Here is a 20214-nt window from a genome sequence, read left to right as displayed (position 1 = left end):
AGCCAGGGGCTACTCGATTATTCGAAGCGAAATATGAGGGTGGCTTACGCCAGGCTTTTAGTGTAGACTTAAAAGAGAAGAAAATGGATTTGATGGGCATTAGAGAGATAGAAGCCACTAGACTTAGTGATAGACTGTGAAAGAGATGAAATAATTTTGGTTAATTTCCAGATTTCTAAAATGTCTGAGTGAATAAATTGTATGGCACTTCATTGAGATACGAAAAATTAGAAAAGGATGATCTTAGGAAAAAAGATAGTAAACACACAAATCTCACACATTTCTGAATTCATATAATTATTTTTAAATATCTGAGATATTCTCCAGTTGGACTCTTTTAAATATACAAGATACTCTCCAGTTAGACTGTAAACTCTTTATGGTTAGAGATATATGACTTACTTATTCCTTTGGCTTAAAACAGATAGCAGGTCAATACATTCTGTGGTGGTTTGCCATAATGTGAAAGGAAGGAACAAAGGCATGAAGGAATAAATATTGTAAAACTTCTAAATGAAATGAGTCGAAAATACTTTAAAACTTGCATAAGGGAGTAGAGCTAGACAGTGACACTTTACCTGTGTGAGATCACTAATGTTTAGCATCTGCTAAAAGAAGGAGAATATCATAATTGGAGGAAAATCTAAACTTTCCACTATCATTCCTGCATGCTCTTTTCTGCTGCACAGCTTGCCATTCAAATTAATAATGTTCATAATTATTCTCACAACTTCTTGATATATTTGTTCTAATGATCATGGGAGGAAAGCAATGGCTTTTTAGCAGCCTGAGTCACAGCATGTCCTGCCTCTGGAGCTGAAGTTTCACACTCAACCAATCGTCGTTTCTGTTGTTGCTGCTGTTTGTTTAGTTGGTTGGTTGCTTTAAAAAAAAAACAACTCATGTGATGTGTGCCTTAAAGCATTTATTTTAGGAGATAGTTTTCTTCTAACTATTTGATAAAATATCATGCATTTTATTGAAACATGGCAACAGAGAACTTGAGTCTAAACACGGGCATCTGACAGATCTTGTTCCTTGCTGAGAAACAGTTATTTCAATATAGCTTGACAATATGGCTTTTTCTCAGACATTCTATGCTTCATTTTTCCCCTGAAGTAAACATGCTGTTAAGAAAATTTATTCACACAGGATCCTTTATTCAACCTATAGCCTTAACAATAAACTTTCTCCTAAACCCCTCTCAGATTCCCCTCTAGTGACGGTAAGGATGCACTGCAGCTACCGATTCAACAAGGTTGCTTTACATTTTAATTGTTTAAATTCATTCCCTTTGTGTAGCCACCACCTCCTAGGAATTAAATGAACCTAGAGCTTCTATTTCAGCTCATAGACATCATTCAGTATATAGACATCTTTCCATAATAACATCTGCCGTTAATCTTATCCATGGTTTTTTTTTTATATGCCAGTGTTTTTGATTGAAAACTGATTTTGATATAGATCATTTTGATCATTTTGTTAGGTTTCCTTGAACTTTCTCTCAAATGACACACCACATGTTTTCTAAAAATAGGTTTAATAACATCTTCATTGTACGCTCATTCAATCAAGAAAATTATATCTAAAAATTTAATTTAGATTTATTTTTCTAATTGATCAGAGAAGGATTTATGGAACTATGTCCCTGGTTCACATACTGTAAGTGAAATATATAAATCAAAGTTTGTTCATTCTTCTGAATAATTATTCATGCAAATTTGGGTCTCTGATATATTACCCTGACACAATTTATGTTTGCTTACATTATGCTTTAACTAATGCATCCTTTTCCTCAATATATAATGCTTTACTGACTTTTTTTAAAGATTTATTTATTTATTTATTTGAGAGAGAGAGAGAGAGCAGAGTGTGAGAAAGCATGAGCGGGGAGTAGGGGGTAGGGGCAGAAGGAGAGGGAGAAGCAGATTCCCCCACTGAGCAGGGAGCCCGATGTGGTGCTCTATCCCAGGACCCTGGGATCATGACCTGAGCCGAAGGCAGACACTTAACTGAGTCACCCAGGCGCCCCACTTTACTGACTTTGAGTACGTACAGAGGTATTTCCTAAATTTATGCCCAAACCTCAGTTTAAGACATCTCAATACTCACTTCTATGGCATCTAATCCATGTAATAACAGGGAAAAAAACATTCCTTTGTCCTCATGTGTTGAAAACCTATCCTAACCTATCACATTTATCTGGCTTCCCTATTAGAGTGTTTACTCCACCACTACAAGGGTGTTAAGTAGAACAGGGAATATAGTAGATGTTCAAGGAACAATTGTGAAACTGATCTATACAGGAGATTCCTAATGTTGAAAATGTGCCCCAAATAAATTAAATTAGAGATCTATTGTAGAATTATTTTTTGTTGTAGATAGGATATGGATTCTGAGAGTAAAGAAACAAGTAGACTGTATTATCTGCCACTCCTTATCATTTAGTGTCTGTGTTGGCTAATTAAAACATTTAATGTTATAAAATAATGCACAAATATTTCTCAGATAAGGTCAAAAGGTAACCATTCTCTTAATGGCATTTTGGATAAACACATGTTTTTAATTTTAATAAAAACTTTTTACAGATGTTTTTGTTATGGATAATGTGGTTTTTGTTCTGTTTAATAAATCTTTGTTTATGTCAAAACTATAAAGAAGTTCCCCTATGTTCTCTTCTAAAATATTTACCTTCACATTTAGCTCTGTAATATATCTAAAATTCATTTTTATATTCTTTGGGACATCATGTAAAGGTGAACTTTTTTTTCTCCTACATAGACATCTAATTGGCCCAACATCATTTAATGAAAAGATCATCCATTCCCCACCACACTGTAATGTCACCCTTGTGATAACAGGTGAACCAATAAGTATTAGGTAATACACAAATATAGAAGGTCTAATTGCATTTCTGATCAGATTCTATTAATTGAAGAAATTTTTTTAAGTCTTACAGAAGCAACTAAGTTGTAAAAGTGAGACTGGTAAAGGATGAGTCTAAATAGGTAATATTGAGAGACCTAAAGACACTGTATTTTCTTTTTCTAGAAATTGCTTCTTCTCTTGGCCTTTGTTAAAAGAGTGAAATGTGTATTACAATTATGCCCTAGTTCTAAAGTGTATATTTTATCACATTTGTTATTTCTGAAATTGGGATTTACAGGTAAATAGTATTATTCTTCTTTCTTAGAAGTACATGTAGAGTGATGGAGTTTAAAATGAACAGTGTCATAGATTTGATGACATAGTATATTAATCTTCCTCTCTGGCCAGAGATTACTAAATTTTACACCTGATCCAAGACGATTCAGAAACCAGACATGTGTCTCTTCAGAATCTGTGCCAATCATACTAATAAGACACTAGTAAAGTTGGTCACTTATAATACCATAATTGTAACTGTAGTTGGTCTCAGAGATAACATCAGTGTTGGGACATGAACATGAAGAAGTCATTTGAGAGAATGGAAGAGAAAGCTGTAGGAGAGTGGCTGAAGAGATCATGAGGCCCATTAGAGAACAGAGTGTGGATTTTCTTTTTCTTCCTAAAGGCTACCTCCAGTTCTCATGACACATGCATATATTTCAACTTCTATTTTTTTTTTTATTGAATAGACTTCATTACATATAGCTTTTGCAACATTTTGTGCCATACATAATTGATGATTCAGATATTTTATTAATAAGTCCACTTGCCTATTGTCATAAAACTAAATAAAATACCAAGGAATGATTTTCTTAGTTCCATATCTATTATTTGTAAATAAAACCAGGTATAAAGGGCTTCAAAGAACAAAAAATTTCTTTAAAGAAAATGCAAGATTGTGTAATTAAATAAATATATTGGGTTAATATGCAACATAGTTGGTTTATTGTTAAGAATTCCCCTGATAGGTGCCTGGGTGGCTCAGTTAAGCATCTGCCTTTGGCTCAAGTCATGATCCTAGGGTCCTGGGACCAAACCCTACATGGGGTTCCCTGCTCAGCAGGGAGCCTGCTTCTCCCTCTCCCTCTGCCGCTGCCCCTCTCTCTCTCTGTCAAAAAAATAAATCTTTTTAAAAAAAAAAAAGAATTCCCTTGATATTTTGTGGTTTTTTTTTTCAAATTTTTATTTAAAGTCTAGTTAGTTTATATATAGTGTGCTATTGGTTTCAAGAGTAGAACTTAGTGATTCATCACTTCTGTATAACACCCAGTGCTCATCACAAGTGCCCCATTTAGCCCATCCCCCCCCACCTCCCCTCCATCAACCCTGTTTGTTCTCTCTAGTTAAGAGTCTTGTATGGTTTCCTTCCCTCTCTTTTTTTTTTTCCTCTTCCCCTATGTTCATCTGTTTCATTTCTTAAATTCCACATATGAGTGAAATTGTATGGTGTTTGTCTTTCTCTGACTGACTTATTTTGCTTAGCATTATACTCTCTAGCTCCATCCATGTTATTGCAAATGGCAACATTTCATTCTTTTTGATGGCTGAGTAATATTCCATTATAGCCCCACATCTTCTTTATCCATTATCAGTCAGTGCACGTTTGGGCTCGTTCCATAATTTGGCTATTGTTGATAATGCTGCTACAAACATATAAACATTGGGGTGCATGTGATCCTTCCAATCAGTATCCTCTTGATATTCTTGATATTTTTAGCACAGATATTTCTCATGATCCTCAGGGCCATTTATCCAACCATGGGGGTATCATTTTTATGAATGACAGGCTTTCTGCCTAGCTATACAGTCAAAGGATTTAACATTTCTCCAAGTTTCTCTGATTTTTCACATCTAATCACTAATTCCTATAGGGTCCACATCAGACATATCTAATTCAACTATTTTATTTATCTCCAACTTTCACTTCACCACTGTCAACTATAATCTCTCAATGGTAACAATATTTGTTCTTAGTCTACTCCTACTATCTCAAAGATGTTTTTCAAACTATTGTCAGAGAAATCTTTGCAAAATCTAGATTGTATTATATCACTCTCCTCCTTAAAACACTTTAGGATAAAATTATAATTAGGGTAAAATCTAAAATATTTATCATACTGTACAAAGCTTTATGCAATCTTCACTTTGTCTATTTCTAAAGACATATGTTTTATTATCCCCTTCTCTTGTATGATTCTTTAATATACATGCTGCTTCCCCAGGGATTCTTCCTTGACCCCAAAATTTGGGGTTTGCCATCGTCCTGTGCACTCCATAACACATGATAACCCTTTCCCCTTTTGCCCTTTGCTTGGATAACATTTGTGTTGTTATTGTTCCTCTGCATATATATCCTTATACTTGAGAATCCATCTACATTATTCAATACTGAATTTTCAGCACCTCTTGCAGTGCCTGGAGCCATGTAAGTTTTTAATAAAAATGGTTTGAGTGAATTAATAAATATATATCTTCTCTGCTTTTATAAAAAAACTACTTTGACTTGAGTAAGCATATTTATGACATATTAAATATTTGGAGGAATAAGTTTGGAGATAAATTTGCAGCACTGGATGTTTGCTTAACTGTTAAAATACTTACTACTACTTAGAAGTTTGTGTTTATTTTTTATTTTTTCTTCTTTTCTTTTAATTAGTATCCAATAACAATGACTTTCATTTAAAGCTCAATTTCACTTGTAATTAAAGAAATATGAATGAAAGCAATAATATATCACTTTCTATATACCAAGCAAATATTTAAAAGAATAGTGTTAAATATGTGTGGTTTATTGCTTGTTGATTATATCTCAAAAAAGCTGTAAAAATTTAAAAAAATAATAAAAAGAATGGTGTTTGGGACTGCTGCAAAATGGAAAATTTCTAGCACAACCAAAAAAATGTATAAATTCTTTTTTTTTAAAGATTGTATTTATTTATTTGAGAGAGAGTGAGAGAGAGAAAGAAGGAGCAGGGAGAGGGGCAGAAAAAGAGGGAGAAGCAGCCTCCCCACCGAGCAAGGAGCCGGAAATGGGGCTCATCCCAGGACTCCAAGATCATGACCTGAGCCGAAGGCAGACGCTGAACTGACTGAGACACCCAGACACCCCTAAATTCTTTTGATTTATTGAGATATAATTGAGAAATAAAATTGTGACATATATTTAAAATATACAATGTGAAGATTTGATATACATATATATTGTGAAAGGATTCTCACAACAGAGTTGAATAACCCATCTATTCATTACCTCACATACTTACCTTTTTTTTTTTCTTGGTGAGCACTTAAGATCTACTCTCTTATCAAATTTCCATTATACAATACAGTATATCAACTACAGTCACCATGTCATACACTACATCCTTAGACCTTCATCCAACCACTCCCCATTTCTCTTACTCCCCAGCTCCTGCAACCACTATTCTGTTCTGTTTCTAAGAATTCAATTTTTACATTTTTATAGATTCCATATATAAGAAATACCAGGCAGTATTTGTTTTTTCTCTGTCTGGCTTATTTCATTTAGCTTAATGCCCCCTAGTTTCATCCATATTGTTGCAAATGGTGGGATTTCCTTTTTTAAGGCTGAATAATATTCCATTATTATTATATATTACATATTATATAGAATATAATATACCACACTTTTTATCCATTCATCTGTTGACCGTTTGTTTCCATACCTTGGCTATCATGAAAAACGCTGCAATAAACATGAGTTTGCAGACATGTCTTTATAATAATGATTTCACTTCCATTGGATATACACTCAGAAGTGGGCTTGCTGGATCATATGGTAGTTCTACTTTAAAGTTCTTAAAGAAACTCCATATTGTTTTTGTAGCAGCTCTATCAGTTTACATTCCCACCAACAGTTCACAGGGGCTCCTGTTTCTCCATATCTTCTCCAGTATTTGTTATCTATTGTCATTTTTTATAATAATCATCTTAACGGGTGTGAGGTGATCTTTCATAGTGGGTTTGATTTGTATTTCTCTGATTACTAGTGATTCGGGTCCTTTGCTCCTTTTTAATGGGGTCATTCTATGTATGTATGCATGTATGTATGTGTATGTTTGTTGCTATTAAGTTGTACGAGTTCCTTATATATTTTGGACATTAACCCTGTGTCAGATGTGTGGTTTGCAAACATGTTTCCGCATTCTGTATGATGCCTTTTCATTTTGTTGATGATTTCCTTTGCTATGCAGAAGCTTTTTAGTAGCCTCACTTGCTTATTTTAGCTTTCCTTGTCTTTGCTTTTGGTGTCACATCCAAAAATATATATATATATATATATATTGCCAAGACCAATGTCAAAGAGCCTTCTACCTATATCTTCTCCTGGGAATTTTATAAAAAACTCAATTTAAAAATGGGCAAAGAATCCAAATGCACATTTTTTCCGAAGAAGGCATTCAAATGGCCAACACGTTCTTAAAAAGATGCTCAGAATCACTAATCATCAAGGAAATACATTAACCAAATACAAAAACACACATCAAAATTCTTTATTTTTCTTTGTGGATTTGTTAGCTTTATTAGCATATCTAAGCTTGGTTTTGTTTTTTTCATTATTTCCAGATTTTTTTGTTTCTGGAACTCTGTAGAACAGAATTATTTAATGAAACAAATTCTTTTTATGAGTTCAGACACCTAAGACATCATTTTGTTCTACCTAACAATATTTAATTGAATATTTATTTTATTAAAAGTATAAACATGTATTGATTAAATGTATAGATATAACTGTAGAAGGAACAGACTAATAAAAACATAATACTCATTACCTGCAGGGATTTTATAATTGATTTGTAATATAACAACATAAGAACTAAGAAAAATGTGATTTTTTTTTTTTTACAAATGTAATGGTGTCTCAATGTCATATGATGTTGAATAGTTTTGATATGTCTGTGTGCCCCATCTCAGAGTCACTGGCATGAGCCAAAGAGCACCTTCCTTTCACAGGTCTGGGTTCTAGGTCCACAGGCCTTTCTCCAAAGCCCAAAGATGGCAACATTAACCAAGAGGTGCCTCCTCATCAGAGGTCTGATCTTAAGCTCCATGTAGCCTCTTCCTCTAAGCTCTAAGTTTTTCTTTTTATCACCTATTGTGGGATCTACTTCCTACATTTGCTACTTTCATAATATTTAGAATTATTTTATTTTTTTGTTGACTTGTCTATATTTCTCCAAGTTTCAAATTCTGGAAGTTATTTTTGGGAAATAGATTTTATTTTGGCTTTTATCTCCTTAGATCTCTCATATACTATACAATTCTCTTTTCTTTTAAGGCATGGTCCCTTCCTCCTTGATTCTCATAGAGTTACCTCTTCCCTACCCAGCCCCTCATTAATACTATCTGCTTGGGAAAGAAGCTTAGTACTTTTACTTTTTGGTAAATATTTATCCTATATTTGCGCTCTTCTTATCAGAGTAGTCTCATGCTTAGGAATTACGGGGAGTTCTCTCTCCTCTGGACCAACAGTGTCCGATTTGTCTTCACCTAAAAGATTGCAACAGAGATCAAATCTCTCAGTGACACTAGGAAATGTGGGCAGCAATGGGATTGGGAAATGTGGGTAGTACTGGGACTTTGTTTGCAAGGTCAAGGAAACTAATAAGGTGACTAACTCCTAATAACCAGCAACTCATCTGGGAGCCTCTTATCTGATGGTCAACTGAAATGCTCTTTCATTATCAGCCTAGAATAATGCAATGATGCAATATCTTAACAACCTTTTTTCCCCCCTAATTTGAAAAAAAAGCAAAAAACCTGGTAGTAAGGAGGACCTCTATCTTTGATCACTGATTGAATGTTATCCTTTGACAGGAGGTATTTATTGGTGTTTTTGTGGTTTAGGCAATGAATAAGTTTGAGAGAAAGAGCTCTAAAAGTAATTGCAAAATCGATCTAATATTCAATTGTTCTTTCCACCCAAAGAATAGGCTAGATCACTGGTTCCAAAAATAAAAAAATAAAAATTTCATTTGATCGCATATGAAAGCTTTGGGTGTGAGGCCTAAAATTTCTATTTTTAAAAAAGTACCACAGGTGATTTGTATAGTCACAATTCGGGAAACACTGGGATCAATCAGTGAGTTTCTACTTTTCAAGGTTCAGAATAATCTTGTGAAACTTTTCTTTAAAAAAGAATCTCAGAGGCTACATCCCGAAGATTTTGTTTAGTAGGTCTGTGGTGAAACACAGATGCTTTTTTTTTTTTTTTTTTTAAAGAGCATTGTATTCTGTTGTGCATTTGGGGCCACAGACTGCCGATTAAAGCCTGTAGGAAAGACAACAGCAGCTGAATTCTGAACTTAGAAGCACACTGCCCAGAAGCAGCTGCCTACATCCCTGTGGTAACAAACAAAAATGCCTTTTGCAAAGGAATAATATGGTCATTACAGTTTCTGGAATCCATGAGGTTATGTGGGAACATATTTGGAGTTAAGGAAGTTTAGAAAGTTTCCTCTAAGCTTGGTCAGAGATCTGTAGTTTTTCTTAGTCCCCAGGAAGTTTCTCATCCTTTATCCTGAGTGAGAACCTCAGAAAATCAAGTAAACTATCCGAGTGTCTTACGGCCTAAGAATCCCTCTACTCTCTATCCCCCCAGTCTCTAAGAAAAGCACTTCTGAAGGAACTCCAAAATTAATCAGAGGTTTGAAACTGCATGCTGGTCTCAAGCCCATCAATATGCTGTACAGAAAAGTTAATGGAGTCCAAAGATAGACGGAAAACTTCTGTTCCTGGAAATATGAAAAATTCGATCGCATGAGAACCACACATTTAAAAAGATATATCAAAATGCTGAATAAGGACAAATCCTTTCTCTTAAAATATTATTTTCCAAAATTAAAAGTAGAAGTCCCATAAATATATAAAATTAATACACATCAACAATTTATTAAGTAACAGATTGAGGGATGCAGTAAAATGGTAATGGCTCTAAAAACATTTGAAGAAAAGAGATTTATATATTCCAACAAAAAAGATTTTTTTTAAACATTAGAGTAGCATTATGAGCATCACATATAAAATTAAAGTACTATATGACAATAAATTATAGCCTTTGGGGTTGTCTGTTCTACTGAACAGAAATTATTTTCATTGCTATCTGAGAAGAATCTCTTTATTGATTTTGATTTTCTATAAGTTAACCTCTAACCCTACAGACTTGTAAAATATTTTAATCAATAATAAATAGAATGCCCAATACATATACATACCCCCAGAGAGCCAGATAATTCCTGCTAGACAGTGCCCAGCGCTATAATGAAAAGACCCCACTACTTCATTTTGCCAATTACCAAGTTTTAGATACTTTTCTTAACAGTGTTCACACTTATAAATAATTCTCAAAAATTATTATTTACCATAAAAATATGTTCTCATTATATGTTGGCCTGATTTGCTTGTATAGGCACAGGAAGGGTTAATTAACACGTATAAATCTCCTTATATTGGTCAGCAAATGTAGAACCATTTAGCGTTAAGCAACCATTAGTCCAGAAAATTAATGTCTGTCTCAAGTTTTTGTCAGGAATCTGGGATTGTTTTTTTCAATAGGATTTAGAATTTGCTCTTCTATGTGAGGCTGGCAGCCAAGCCCAAGAAATTCACCTCCACTTTGGGTTGAGGTCCCCCAAATTTTCTAAGGTTCCCAGCCAGCAAGGAAATTATCATTCTTACTCTGAGGTTTGATTCCATAAGCCATACAACAGATAACATGCCAGCTTCCTCTGAGGGTTCTGTTGGCATTTGTTCTACATAGAAAGTACAGCAATTCATCCTTAGTGGTGGGTTTATCACACATGATTACATGAGTGGTATTCTCAAATATGACACTCATGGCCTTGGTTACCTAATTTATTGTCCAATTATATCCTGTTAAAAAAGGACATATCCTCATTGAACTAATTGGAATAATTATATAGCCATGAAAATGAAGGAGGCTCAGTAAAAACATTTTATTTTTGAATTTTGAGAGTCATGTAACATTTTTAAGTGTTTTATTTCAGTTTGCAAAAACATAGTCTACTACTATGCAGGTTAAAGATAAAGGAGAAAAGTAAATCACTTCCTCATTTACTCCTCAGAGAACAGATTGTTAAAAATGGTAAGTTTTGCAAAACAATTAATTAGATATAGAGTTTTCTAATCAGTTTATATGGTGCTGTATAAATAATTTCTGTTTTGTTGGGGTTGGGTCAGCAATCAGCTTATGATGTTGTCTATGTCTGGACAAGAAAGAAACAAAGAAGTCATGATTCAGTTTTTTAGTACAATCTGATAATTTTCAAAGAAAATTCACAGCACATGCCTGTATACAAAACGATTATTTGAAACATTAATTATTAATAGTCCTTTCATTATTTTTTCCAGAAAATCCAATTTCTAGCTTGTAGTTTATAGCAAAATTTTCAGACAATAGTCAGAGGAAAGGAAGAATTGCCAGTTTGATAATAAGATGTTCCAGTTCTAAAGTTCTGTTCTTTTCAATGGTCTTGATATATTTTCCTAATTATTTTGAGCTAACAAATAGGCAAACAAATAATATAAACAATAACAACCACAATAAAATACAAAAAATAAATAAATAAATAAACGTCCTATTTCCTCTGTTCTCTTACTCACCAGAGAATAAATCTCCATTTCTACTAAGAAATCACTAAGTGGTCAGATGACAAAACCAAATTTTCAATCCTTGCTGCCACTAATGGAGAAAAGGTTGAAAGCAAATCAGAACCAGAATAAGACTTGACTAAGAACCACAATGAAACAAAGCCTTAAATCAAAACTATCAATCTCTCTCAAGGGATCACTCAAGGAGCCAAGAATAGACATGCCTGGGATTTAACAGCACATGAAGTGTCCTTCTTCTTGGGCAGCATACCAATTGCCCCTTGCTGGTTAGTCATCATGGGCATCTTGATGGGAATTCCCAAAGCATATAAAGTATAATATTCAAAAGCTAAAAATGTGATATTCCAACACATGTAAAATTAATGCATGTCAAAGATGTATTAAATAACTCATAAATGAGGGAACCAGTAAGATGATAAAGCTGTTTTCTAAGCATTTGTAAGCAAAGGTTTATATATTCTAATAGGAATTTCTTTATATATAAGTGGTAGATTAAGATGGCCAAATGAGATACAAAACAGTACATGTTCTTTGGGGACAATAAAGGATAACCTTTGAGATTATCTTTCTGACAGGGCAGTAATCATTTGCATTGGTCTCAGACAAGAGTAATTTGCATTGTAATAAGCCTGCCACAAGTTAACCTTTACCCTCAGAGAGTTGTAAAATATCTTAATCAATAGTAAATAAAAAGTCAAATGAGCTACATAGCTCTAGAGAATCAGATATCCTCAGCATAGCACTGAACAGTTCACACTCAGTAAACTCTTTTGACTATTTCCAAGGGATATTCAATGGATGGGTTAAGCAGCATTATAGACATGGCTTAGGGAAAATTAATAATTGTAAGAGAGATCTGAATAAATTAGTTCTACGAAGCTCAGAGAATAAAAACAGCAAGATGCAAGAGTGTTAAATAGAAGTAATGGAAGCTGGAGGATTTGACAAGACTAATTATCCCACTAGGGTCCTGGGGAAAAGGAGGAAGCAGTAACATTTGAAGATGGAGTGAGTTAAGAATTTTCTAGACTTATTGAAAGAGATATATATTCTGATTTGATAAGCACAGTGAATCCCAAACAAAACACACAAGGAGATATCCAGGTCTTGATATAGGATTCTAAAACAGGAGAACACCAAAGACAACTAAATGAAAGCAGCTGGGGAGAAAAGACAGATTACTTATGAAGCAACCATAATTAGACTCTCAACAGTCTTCCCAAATGTAAGAGTATATGCCAGAAAACCAGGATATAATATCTTCAAAGTTGAGAGAAAATAACTGTCAACTTCAATTTCTGTATCCTAGGAAAACTTTCATTCAAGTGTGGGAAACTGTAAAGCTGTTTCTGCTAATGAGCATCAAGGACATAATACTTAGAAACCTTATTCTTTGAAATGAAATGGGGTATTTTATAATACCAAACAAAATTACTGAGAAAACTTACTCTTTAAAACCATAAGATTAAAGAAAATTTGCTCTCTGAAAAATATACCAGGGGCTAGAAGAGTAGAATAAACCAGCTTTGAACTGGAAAAGAATGAAAGAGGAAAATTATGGAAGCAGCTCTGATTTCTTGTGGGAGCCAATGAGGATCTATCCATGCTACTGTTAGAAATAATCAAATCTGCTGTTACTGAGTGTGCGTCTAAGACTTGTGTGAGCGATGGCCCAGGAAACCACATCCCGATGCAGGTCTTTTTTCTGGAATATTACATGAATTCAGTTTTGTCACTCACAATTACTGATCTTTTTGTGTTATCAAAAATCATTAGGTCAAATTATACGTTCCCAAATAAACAAAACCAAGCCATGGTAATATTAATGGATCTACTTTGTAGATCAGGATTGTCCAGTAGAACTTTCTGTGTGATGTTCTTTATCTGCACAATCCAATACAGTACCTGTCTATTGAGTGTTTGAAATGTGGCTAATGTGGCAGATTAACAGAATTTTTAATTTTCTTTCATTTTAATTATTAAAAATTTCCATAGCCACATATGACTAGTGGCTACCCTATCAAACAGCTGCAAAGTGTTTGGATGTGTTTTTTGTTTCTTGTTTTTGTTTTTGTTTTTATGAAGGAAAGTAAATCTAGGATGAAGGTGTGAGATTAAAAAAAAAGAATACGCAAAAATTTTGGTAAATGTTTAAATTAAAATCACTGTGTATTTTTAAAGGGTTAATATTGGGGATTTAAAAAGGTAGAATTGAAACAATAATAACAATAAAAATTGAGTTGAGTAAAATTATTAACACTCATATATTATTATATTATTCTGGAGCCAAAAAGAGGTATCCATTAAACTTATACTGTTTTAATATATGTACACACATGTACTTCCAAGAAACAGACAAGGAAAATGGAATGATATAAACATTAACCACGTCAAACATGGAAAGAATGGAGAAGCTCAGACTCCAAAATCATTTTTTATTTCCTTTGCAAAGATGCATGGATAATTTAGAAAAGTGAAAAAGTATTTTTATTTGGAACACTCTAAACAAAGCTTGAACCCAACTGCTTTTTATCCTGCTTTACCTCTTCCCTCTGATAATGTACATAAGTGATCCTCTTTTATCCTTCCCTCTGATCTTCTTTCCTTTCATTCTGGTAAGCCTGAAACTCTGAAAAGTCAATTGCCACTTTAAGTTAAATCCATTCCAAATAGGGAAAGGCACAGTTGATTTTAGATCTTTTTCCAAGTCTAAACTCAGAGCCATTGTCAATTCTTCTCAAAGTTTAGATGGGGGACACAGAAATATACAGAATAATTTGAAATAGTCTTAAAGACATACAATCTAGGACTGTGAAATGTTTATCAGTTGGTTCACATGTTATTAGGAACCTTAGATTAAAAAAATTTTAGGGGCGCCTGGGTGGCTCAGTCAGTTAAGTGTCTGCCTCTTGATTTCAGCTCAGGGCATGACCTCAAGGTTGTGGGATCAAGTCCTGTGTTGGGCTCCACACTCAGCAAGGAGTCTGCTTGAGATTCTCTCTCCCCACCGCCCTCTTTCTCTCAAATAAATAAATATATCTTAAAACACATTGTTTTATTTTATTTATTTATTTATTTTTAAACACATTGTTTTAAAAGATGACAAACGCAAGTAGAGAAGATGCTGAGGGTAACTTACAAATCTCAAATTGCATATGCAATAGGATATCAGAAAAGTTTAGGAAAGATGGCGTTTTGACAAAATCTTTTTGAAGTTTTCCTAGAAATTGTCAGGCCCTAATCCAGTTCTGTAAGCAAAGAAAAGATAAATCCATTGTAGACTTCAGTGAGAAATCTTCAACACCATTTGATAAGATTCAAGAATAGTACCTGATTCTGATATGACCCCAACTCTCTTCTCACTTTGTGCAAATGGCCTTAACCAGCCCATTAGGGGATTTGATCTACTAGCAAAGACTGTAATGAGAAGATCCCATTGCTAGAAATGTAACACTTTGTTACAGATTTTGAATCAATCTTAAAACACAAGCAGAATAAGACCCAGAATAAACTAATGGCTTTACAAATTAAACCAGTACATGCTCCCATCCAGGTGAAAACTATTAATGGAGGAAACCTCTTATTAGGCACATGTAGATATTGTAAGGGGACAACAAATTGGAAAAAAGAATTATAGTGCATCAGCTAAGAAAATGAAAGGCAAAAAATAAGTGAATAAGCAATAAAGGTCTCTAATCTTTCCATTTAACTCTTAAACTCATAAGGAAATATATCACAAAATATTGAAGGGTAACCCTGAAAACCTTTAACTAAAATATGTTTTACAATATTTACTTTAAGGCCTTGAACCACCATATAACTTTCCCCAAACTACCCGTTTGGCAGAGAGCTAAAATCTTGGCAATCCTGATACTCCCGTCATCTAATTCTCACCCCTAATTTAAGAAAAAAAAAAAAAAGTTCCTTCCTCCTTTGTGACATCCACTAGTTTAACAGAGTGGGTGTGCTGGAATCCACTTACACTGTCTTATGGGAGCTGACTGTGCATATCTCTTCCTCATTCTGCAACCAGTGACATCCTGTTGCTAAATTGAAATTGAGTATTCCGGTATATAAGTCAGGACTTTTTTTTTTTTTAAACAAAAACTGGTTGATAAATCACTATGCAAACAAAATGCCAGATGATACAGTTTCCTGAAGGTGTCTTCCTGGAAATCCCCATGGACCCACTTATTCATAATCTAGTCATAGATAATTCGGACATTTATTTACTGGTATCCTTGTGTCTAAATCAAACTCAAATTGAAGATCTCCAGGAGGAACTTAGACTATCACTAATTTCTACTTATATGTGTAGAATTTGGGGATTATTATCTAGCTTCTCATCAAGGTTCTGATTAACCCATCCAAAACAAGACCCAAGATACGTATTACTTCTGAAACTAGAAATAAAACTAAAGCCAACACTTGAAAGTCCAATGTACTAATCATGCCTTGTACAGGTTTTGTAATAAACTAATCCTCCCAGTCAAGAAAACCAAATGAACAAAGAAGTGCATTTATTCATAACTTCAGAGCCACAAATAAAATAATAACTCCCTGCTTCCCATAGTTCTACACACAAGTATTATCTCGTCTTCAGTTCTCCTTGCTTCTTTGTCTTTTACAGTCGCTGATCTGTGTGTTCTGCTTTCCTCAGTGTCCTTTTAGATTGAGGTTGTCAATACCCATGTACCTTACCCAGGAAAGTCAACAGTGTACAACAATTTACTTTAGAATATTCCTGAGGTTGGGGTGCCTCGGTGGCTCAGTCGTTAAGCATCTGCCTTCGGCTCAGGTCATGATCCCAGGGTCCTGGGATGGAGCCCCACATTGGGCTCCCTGCTTGGCGGGAAGCCTGCTTCTCCCTCTCCCACTCCCCCTGCTTGTGTTCCCTCTCTCGCTGTGTCTCTGTCAGATAAATAAATAAAATCTTAAAAAAAAAAAAAAACAAGAATATTCCTGAGGCACCCTCCTAATTATCACAAGTCCTTAAATAGAACTTAAGAACCCCAAATTTCTGGAGCGCCTGAGTGGCTCAGTCGGTTAAGTGCCTGACTCTTGATTTTAGCTCAGGTCATGATCTCAGAGTCATGATGTCAGGGTCTTGAGATCAAGTCTGGCATTGGGCTCCATGCTCAATGCAGAGTCTGGTTGTCCCTCTCCATCCCCCTCTGACTTCACCCCCTCTGCCCCTCTTCCTACTGGCCCACACTCACTCTCTCTCTTCTATCTAAAATAAATAAATATATAAAATCTTAAAAAAAAAAAAGAGCCTCAACTTTCTCTCTAATGTTTCTGTTTCTCAATATATTGCATCCAATTACTTTTGCATTTAAAATTACCTCTTCAGTAATCACTCACACTTACTGTCATAAACCTTGTTACCTATTTATACATGAGAAATAGGGGGAGCTATTGATCCTTTGATTTAATTTCATGTGTATAGTACAAGATTATGGGTTAATTACAATCTTTCTCTCACCCAGGCCAATTCTACTTGCTTTATATCAGAGAAATAACAGGTGCATTTTAACTAGTGAAGAACTAATACCAAATTGGTTTTTAGTTCTCCCTTAACTTTGATGGTTCCTTACACTGTGCAAACTTTGTTGCTCTTTGAATATACAAAAGTTTACGAGACAAGTAGGCTTACCACTTATGAAATTCTATTGCTTCTTCTCAAACACATTTTCACATAACATTGTAAAACTTAAAATCTGCTGTTGTTCTTCCACTACAAGAAGAGGGAGAAGCCCATTACTGACTAGCCTTTGTTATAGAATTGTCCATGACCCAATCAGACTTTTAAAGACCCTTATAGAAATTCCACATTTATTATTGTTTGTTGATGGTTTATACTTTAAGACAAAACCAAACAAACAACAACAACAAACAGAGAATTAACAGGCTGGAACTACCTTTACAGATTTTAATTTGCTTCACTATAACAATACACCTTGCTTGAAGCAAAGTCAACCTGGGTGATAATACTTCACTCATTGCACTCAACAGAGCTTGCCAATTAGCAAGAGATAAATGAGTTAATATGTGTAATGATGATAAACCCATGATTTTGGAATGCTTCAAAAATTGAGGTCTTGACCCCAACAGGCACTCCAATTTTAAAAATTAAAGAGATTAAAGAACTCTCAGTGTTTTCTGAGGATTTGACTGCTATAATAGTACAAGCCATGCAAAAAGAGATGAGAAGACTAAAGGAAAGTACCCTAACTGATAATTATACCATACAGATAGACTTTACTAAGATTTTTGAATCCATAATAACACTCAAAGGCCAAATCTTTGGAGAGGTACCAAAAAAAAAAAAAAAAAAACCTATTATGGAATGACAGTGATTGGCTCCAAAAACAGAGCAAAAAAAGGTTGGAAAATCTGATTATAAATCACCCAAAAGGATTGCCTCAAATGGAACCTTATAAAGTTGTATGAAATTATCCATTGCAGCAAGAAAAATTGCTGTATATTTAATATTTTGTAGGGAAACCACATGAATTGCTGATGTAGCTTCTGGTACATGTTTCACTTATCACAAGCATAATCCTGGTAAAAGTGACAATATTGGACATGAGCAAGACCCCAAACTTTAAGATCCCTGATCATCTCCAAATAGATCTAAACTCTACTCCATCTCCTTCATAGGTTTTGCAAATGAGCTACTCTCTACTTACTTATTTGCACAATGAACTGATGATTTGCGTTGCCAGAGAGTTATAGCTCTGAAGGTCACAAAAATAATTTTTTGATATGGTGTCTCCAAATCTTAAGAATTCCAACTCACTCAGTAATAAGGAGGCACATTTTGCTGATACTTTCATTAAACAGCTTTGGAAACTTTTCCACTTAATAAGAAATTTCACTACCATATCACCTTTAATATTTAGGAAAGGTAAAAAAGGCAGAATACTAAAACTAATACTAGTGATATTCTCTGAGACACTTGAGCTTCCATTACTTGGGATAAGCCACTGGCTGTAAAGATGGAATTGATCCCTGAAGGTGTTCATCAACTCTCCCCTTATCGAGATACAGACAAAATCACATATCTACCAGTATTACTTTCTTCTTAGGTACTGCCCTATTGCAAATAGATATGACAAATATTGCAAGGGACTTCTCTAACAAACCCAGTCTTATCATCCAAAGTACAAACTATGAATAGTCTTTTCTCAGTATCCTCCAAACCAACACTTTTATGTTGTACCTAGAGAAGTAAATTCTAGTCTCCGAGAAGAAAAATCAAGGAAAAAAAAAAAAATAGGCTTAAAAAAAAAGGAAAAAAAGAAAGAAAGAAAAGAAAAGACAGGCTTCACACTTTAATTTTAAAAGCACGATGGTTACCAGATGGAAGGTGAGTGGGGGGATGGATGAAATATGTGATGGGGATTAAAGAGTGCACTTATCATGATGAAAAAAAATTAAAGTTTCTGAACAGTCTATAAAAAAAAAAAATAACCAGGCATGACTCACAGCTAGCACACCAATAAAATCTCACAGTTAGTCCTTGGATCCATAGCTTTCTTTTTTTTTTTTTTTTAAGATATTTTTAATTTATTTATTTGACAGAGAGATAGCACAAGTAGGCAGAGCGGCAGGCAGAGGGAAAGGGAGAAGCAGGCTCTCTGCTGATCAGGGAGTCCAATGCCGGGCTCCATCCCAGGACCCTGGGATCATGACCTGAGCCGAAGGCAGCCGCTTAACCGACTGAGCCACCCAGGCGCCCCTGGTCCCATATCTTTCTAAGAGAATAATTAACACTCTATTTACTGAAATGCTCTTTTAATCTGTATCAGACAGGGTTTCCCAGAGAAACAATAGGAGATACATAGATATACCTAAGCAGAGATTTATTACAGGAATTGGCTTACATGTTTGTGGAAGCCAAGAAATTCCATGGTCTGCCATATGGACCTATGATCAAACCATATAGTAGCAAAATTTATAACCACTATATGTCAAAAAACTCAAATTTCCTTCAAGAATGTGGGAACACATCTAATATTTTTCTGGTGAAAGTAGAAATTGTTATGACAATTTTGGGGGGCATATTATAAAACTAAAGATGCATATAAACCACAATTTAGCAATTTCACTCTAATTAATACATCTCAGAATAATTGTTATCAATCCATACTGTATATTAATGATAAGGAGAAGTTTCTAGAAATTAATTAATTAATAATAACCAATGTTCAGGGCCCCAAATCAAATTATTTGAAATAGAATTTCTAGGCATGGAAATTGGCTTTTTCTATATCCTGGTATCTCCCCAGATGATTCTTATGCACATAAAATCTAAAGAACCAATGATAGAGGAAAATATTCATAGTAGTACTGTATGTAATGACAAAATATTTGAGGAAATATAAATGGCTATCAATATAAGACTAAGCATAGACGCATGTTTTGTTTTTTTAATTGCATTAAATAAAGCCATGAAAATTAATGAACTAAAAGTACACATATAAGCGCAAAAACATCGTACAAACATATTCATAAGAATAAAGTAACTTGTACACGAAAACTGAGTATGATATCATTTATAAAAAGTATAAAAATATGTAGAATATTACTCACTTTGCATGGTTTTAATATGCATGAAATTCACTTAGC

Source organism: Mirounga angustirostris, unplaced genomic scaffold (assembly GCF_029215605.1).
Source record: "Mirounga angustirostris isolate CCGP_5_RB_7025 unplaced genomic scaffold, mMirAng1.0.hap1 SCAF_4, whole genome shotgun sequence".
Lineage (NCBI taxonomy): Eukaryota > Metazoa > Chordata > Mammalia > Carnivora > Phocidae > Mirounga > Mirounga angustirostris.
This window is presented reverse-complemented; position numbering follows the sequence as displayed.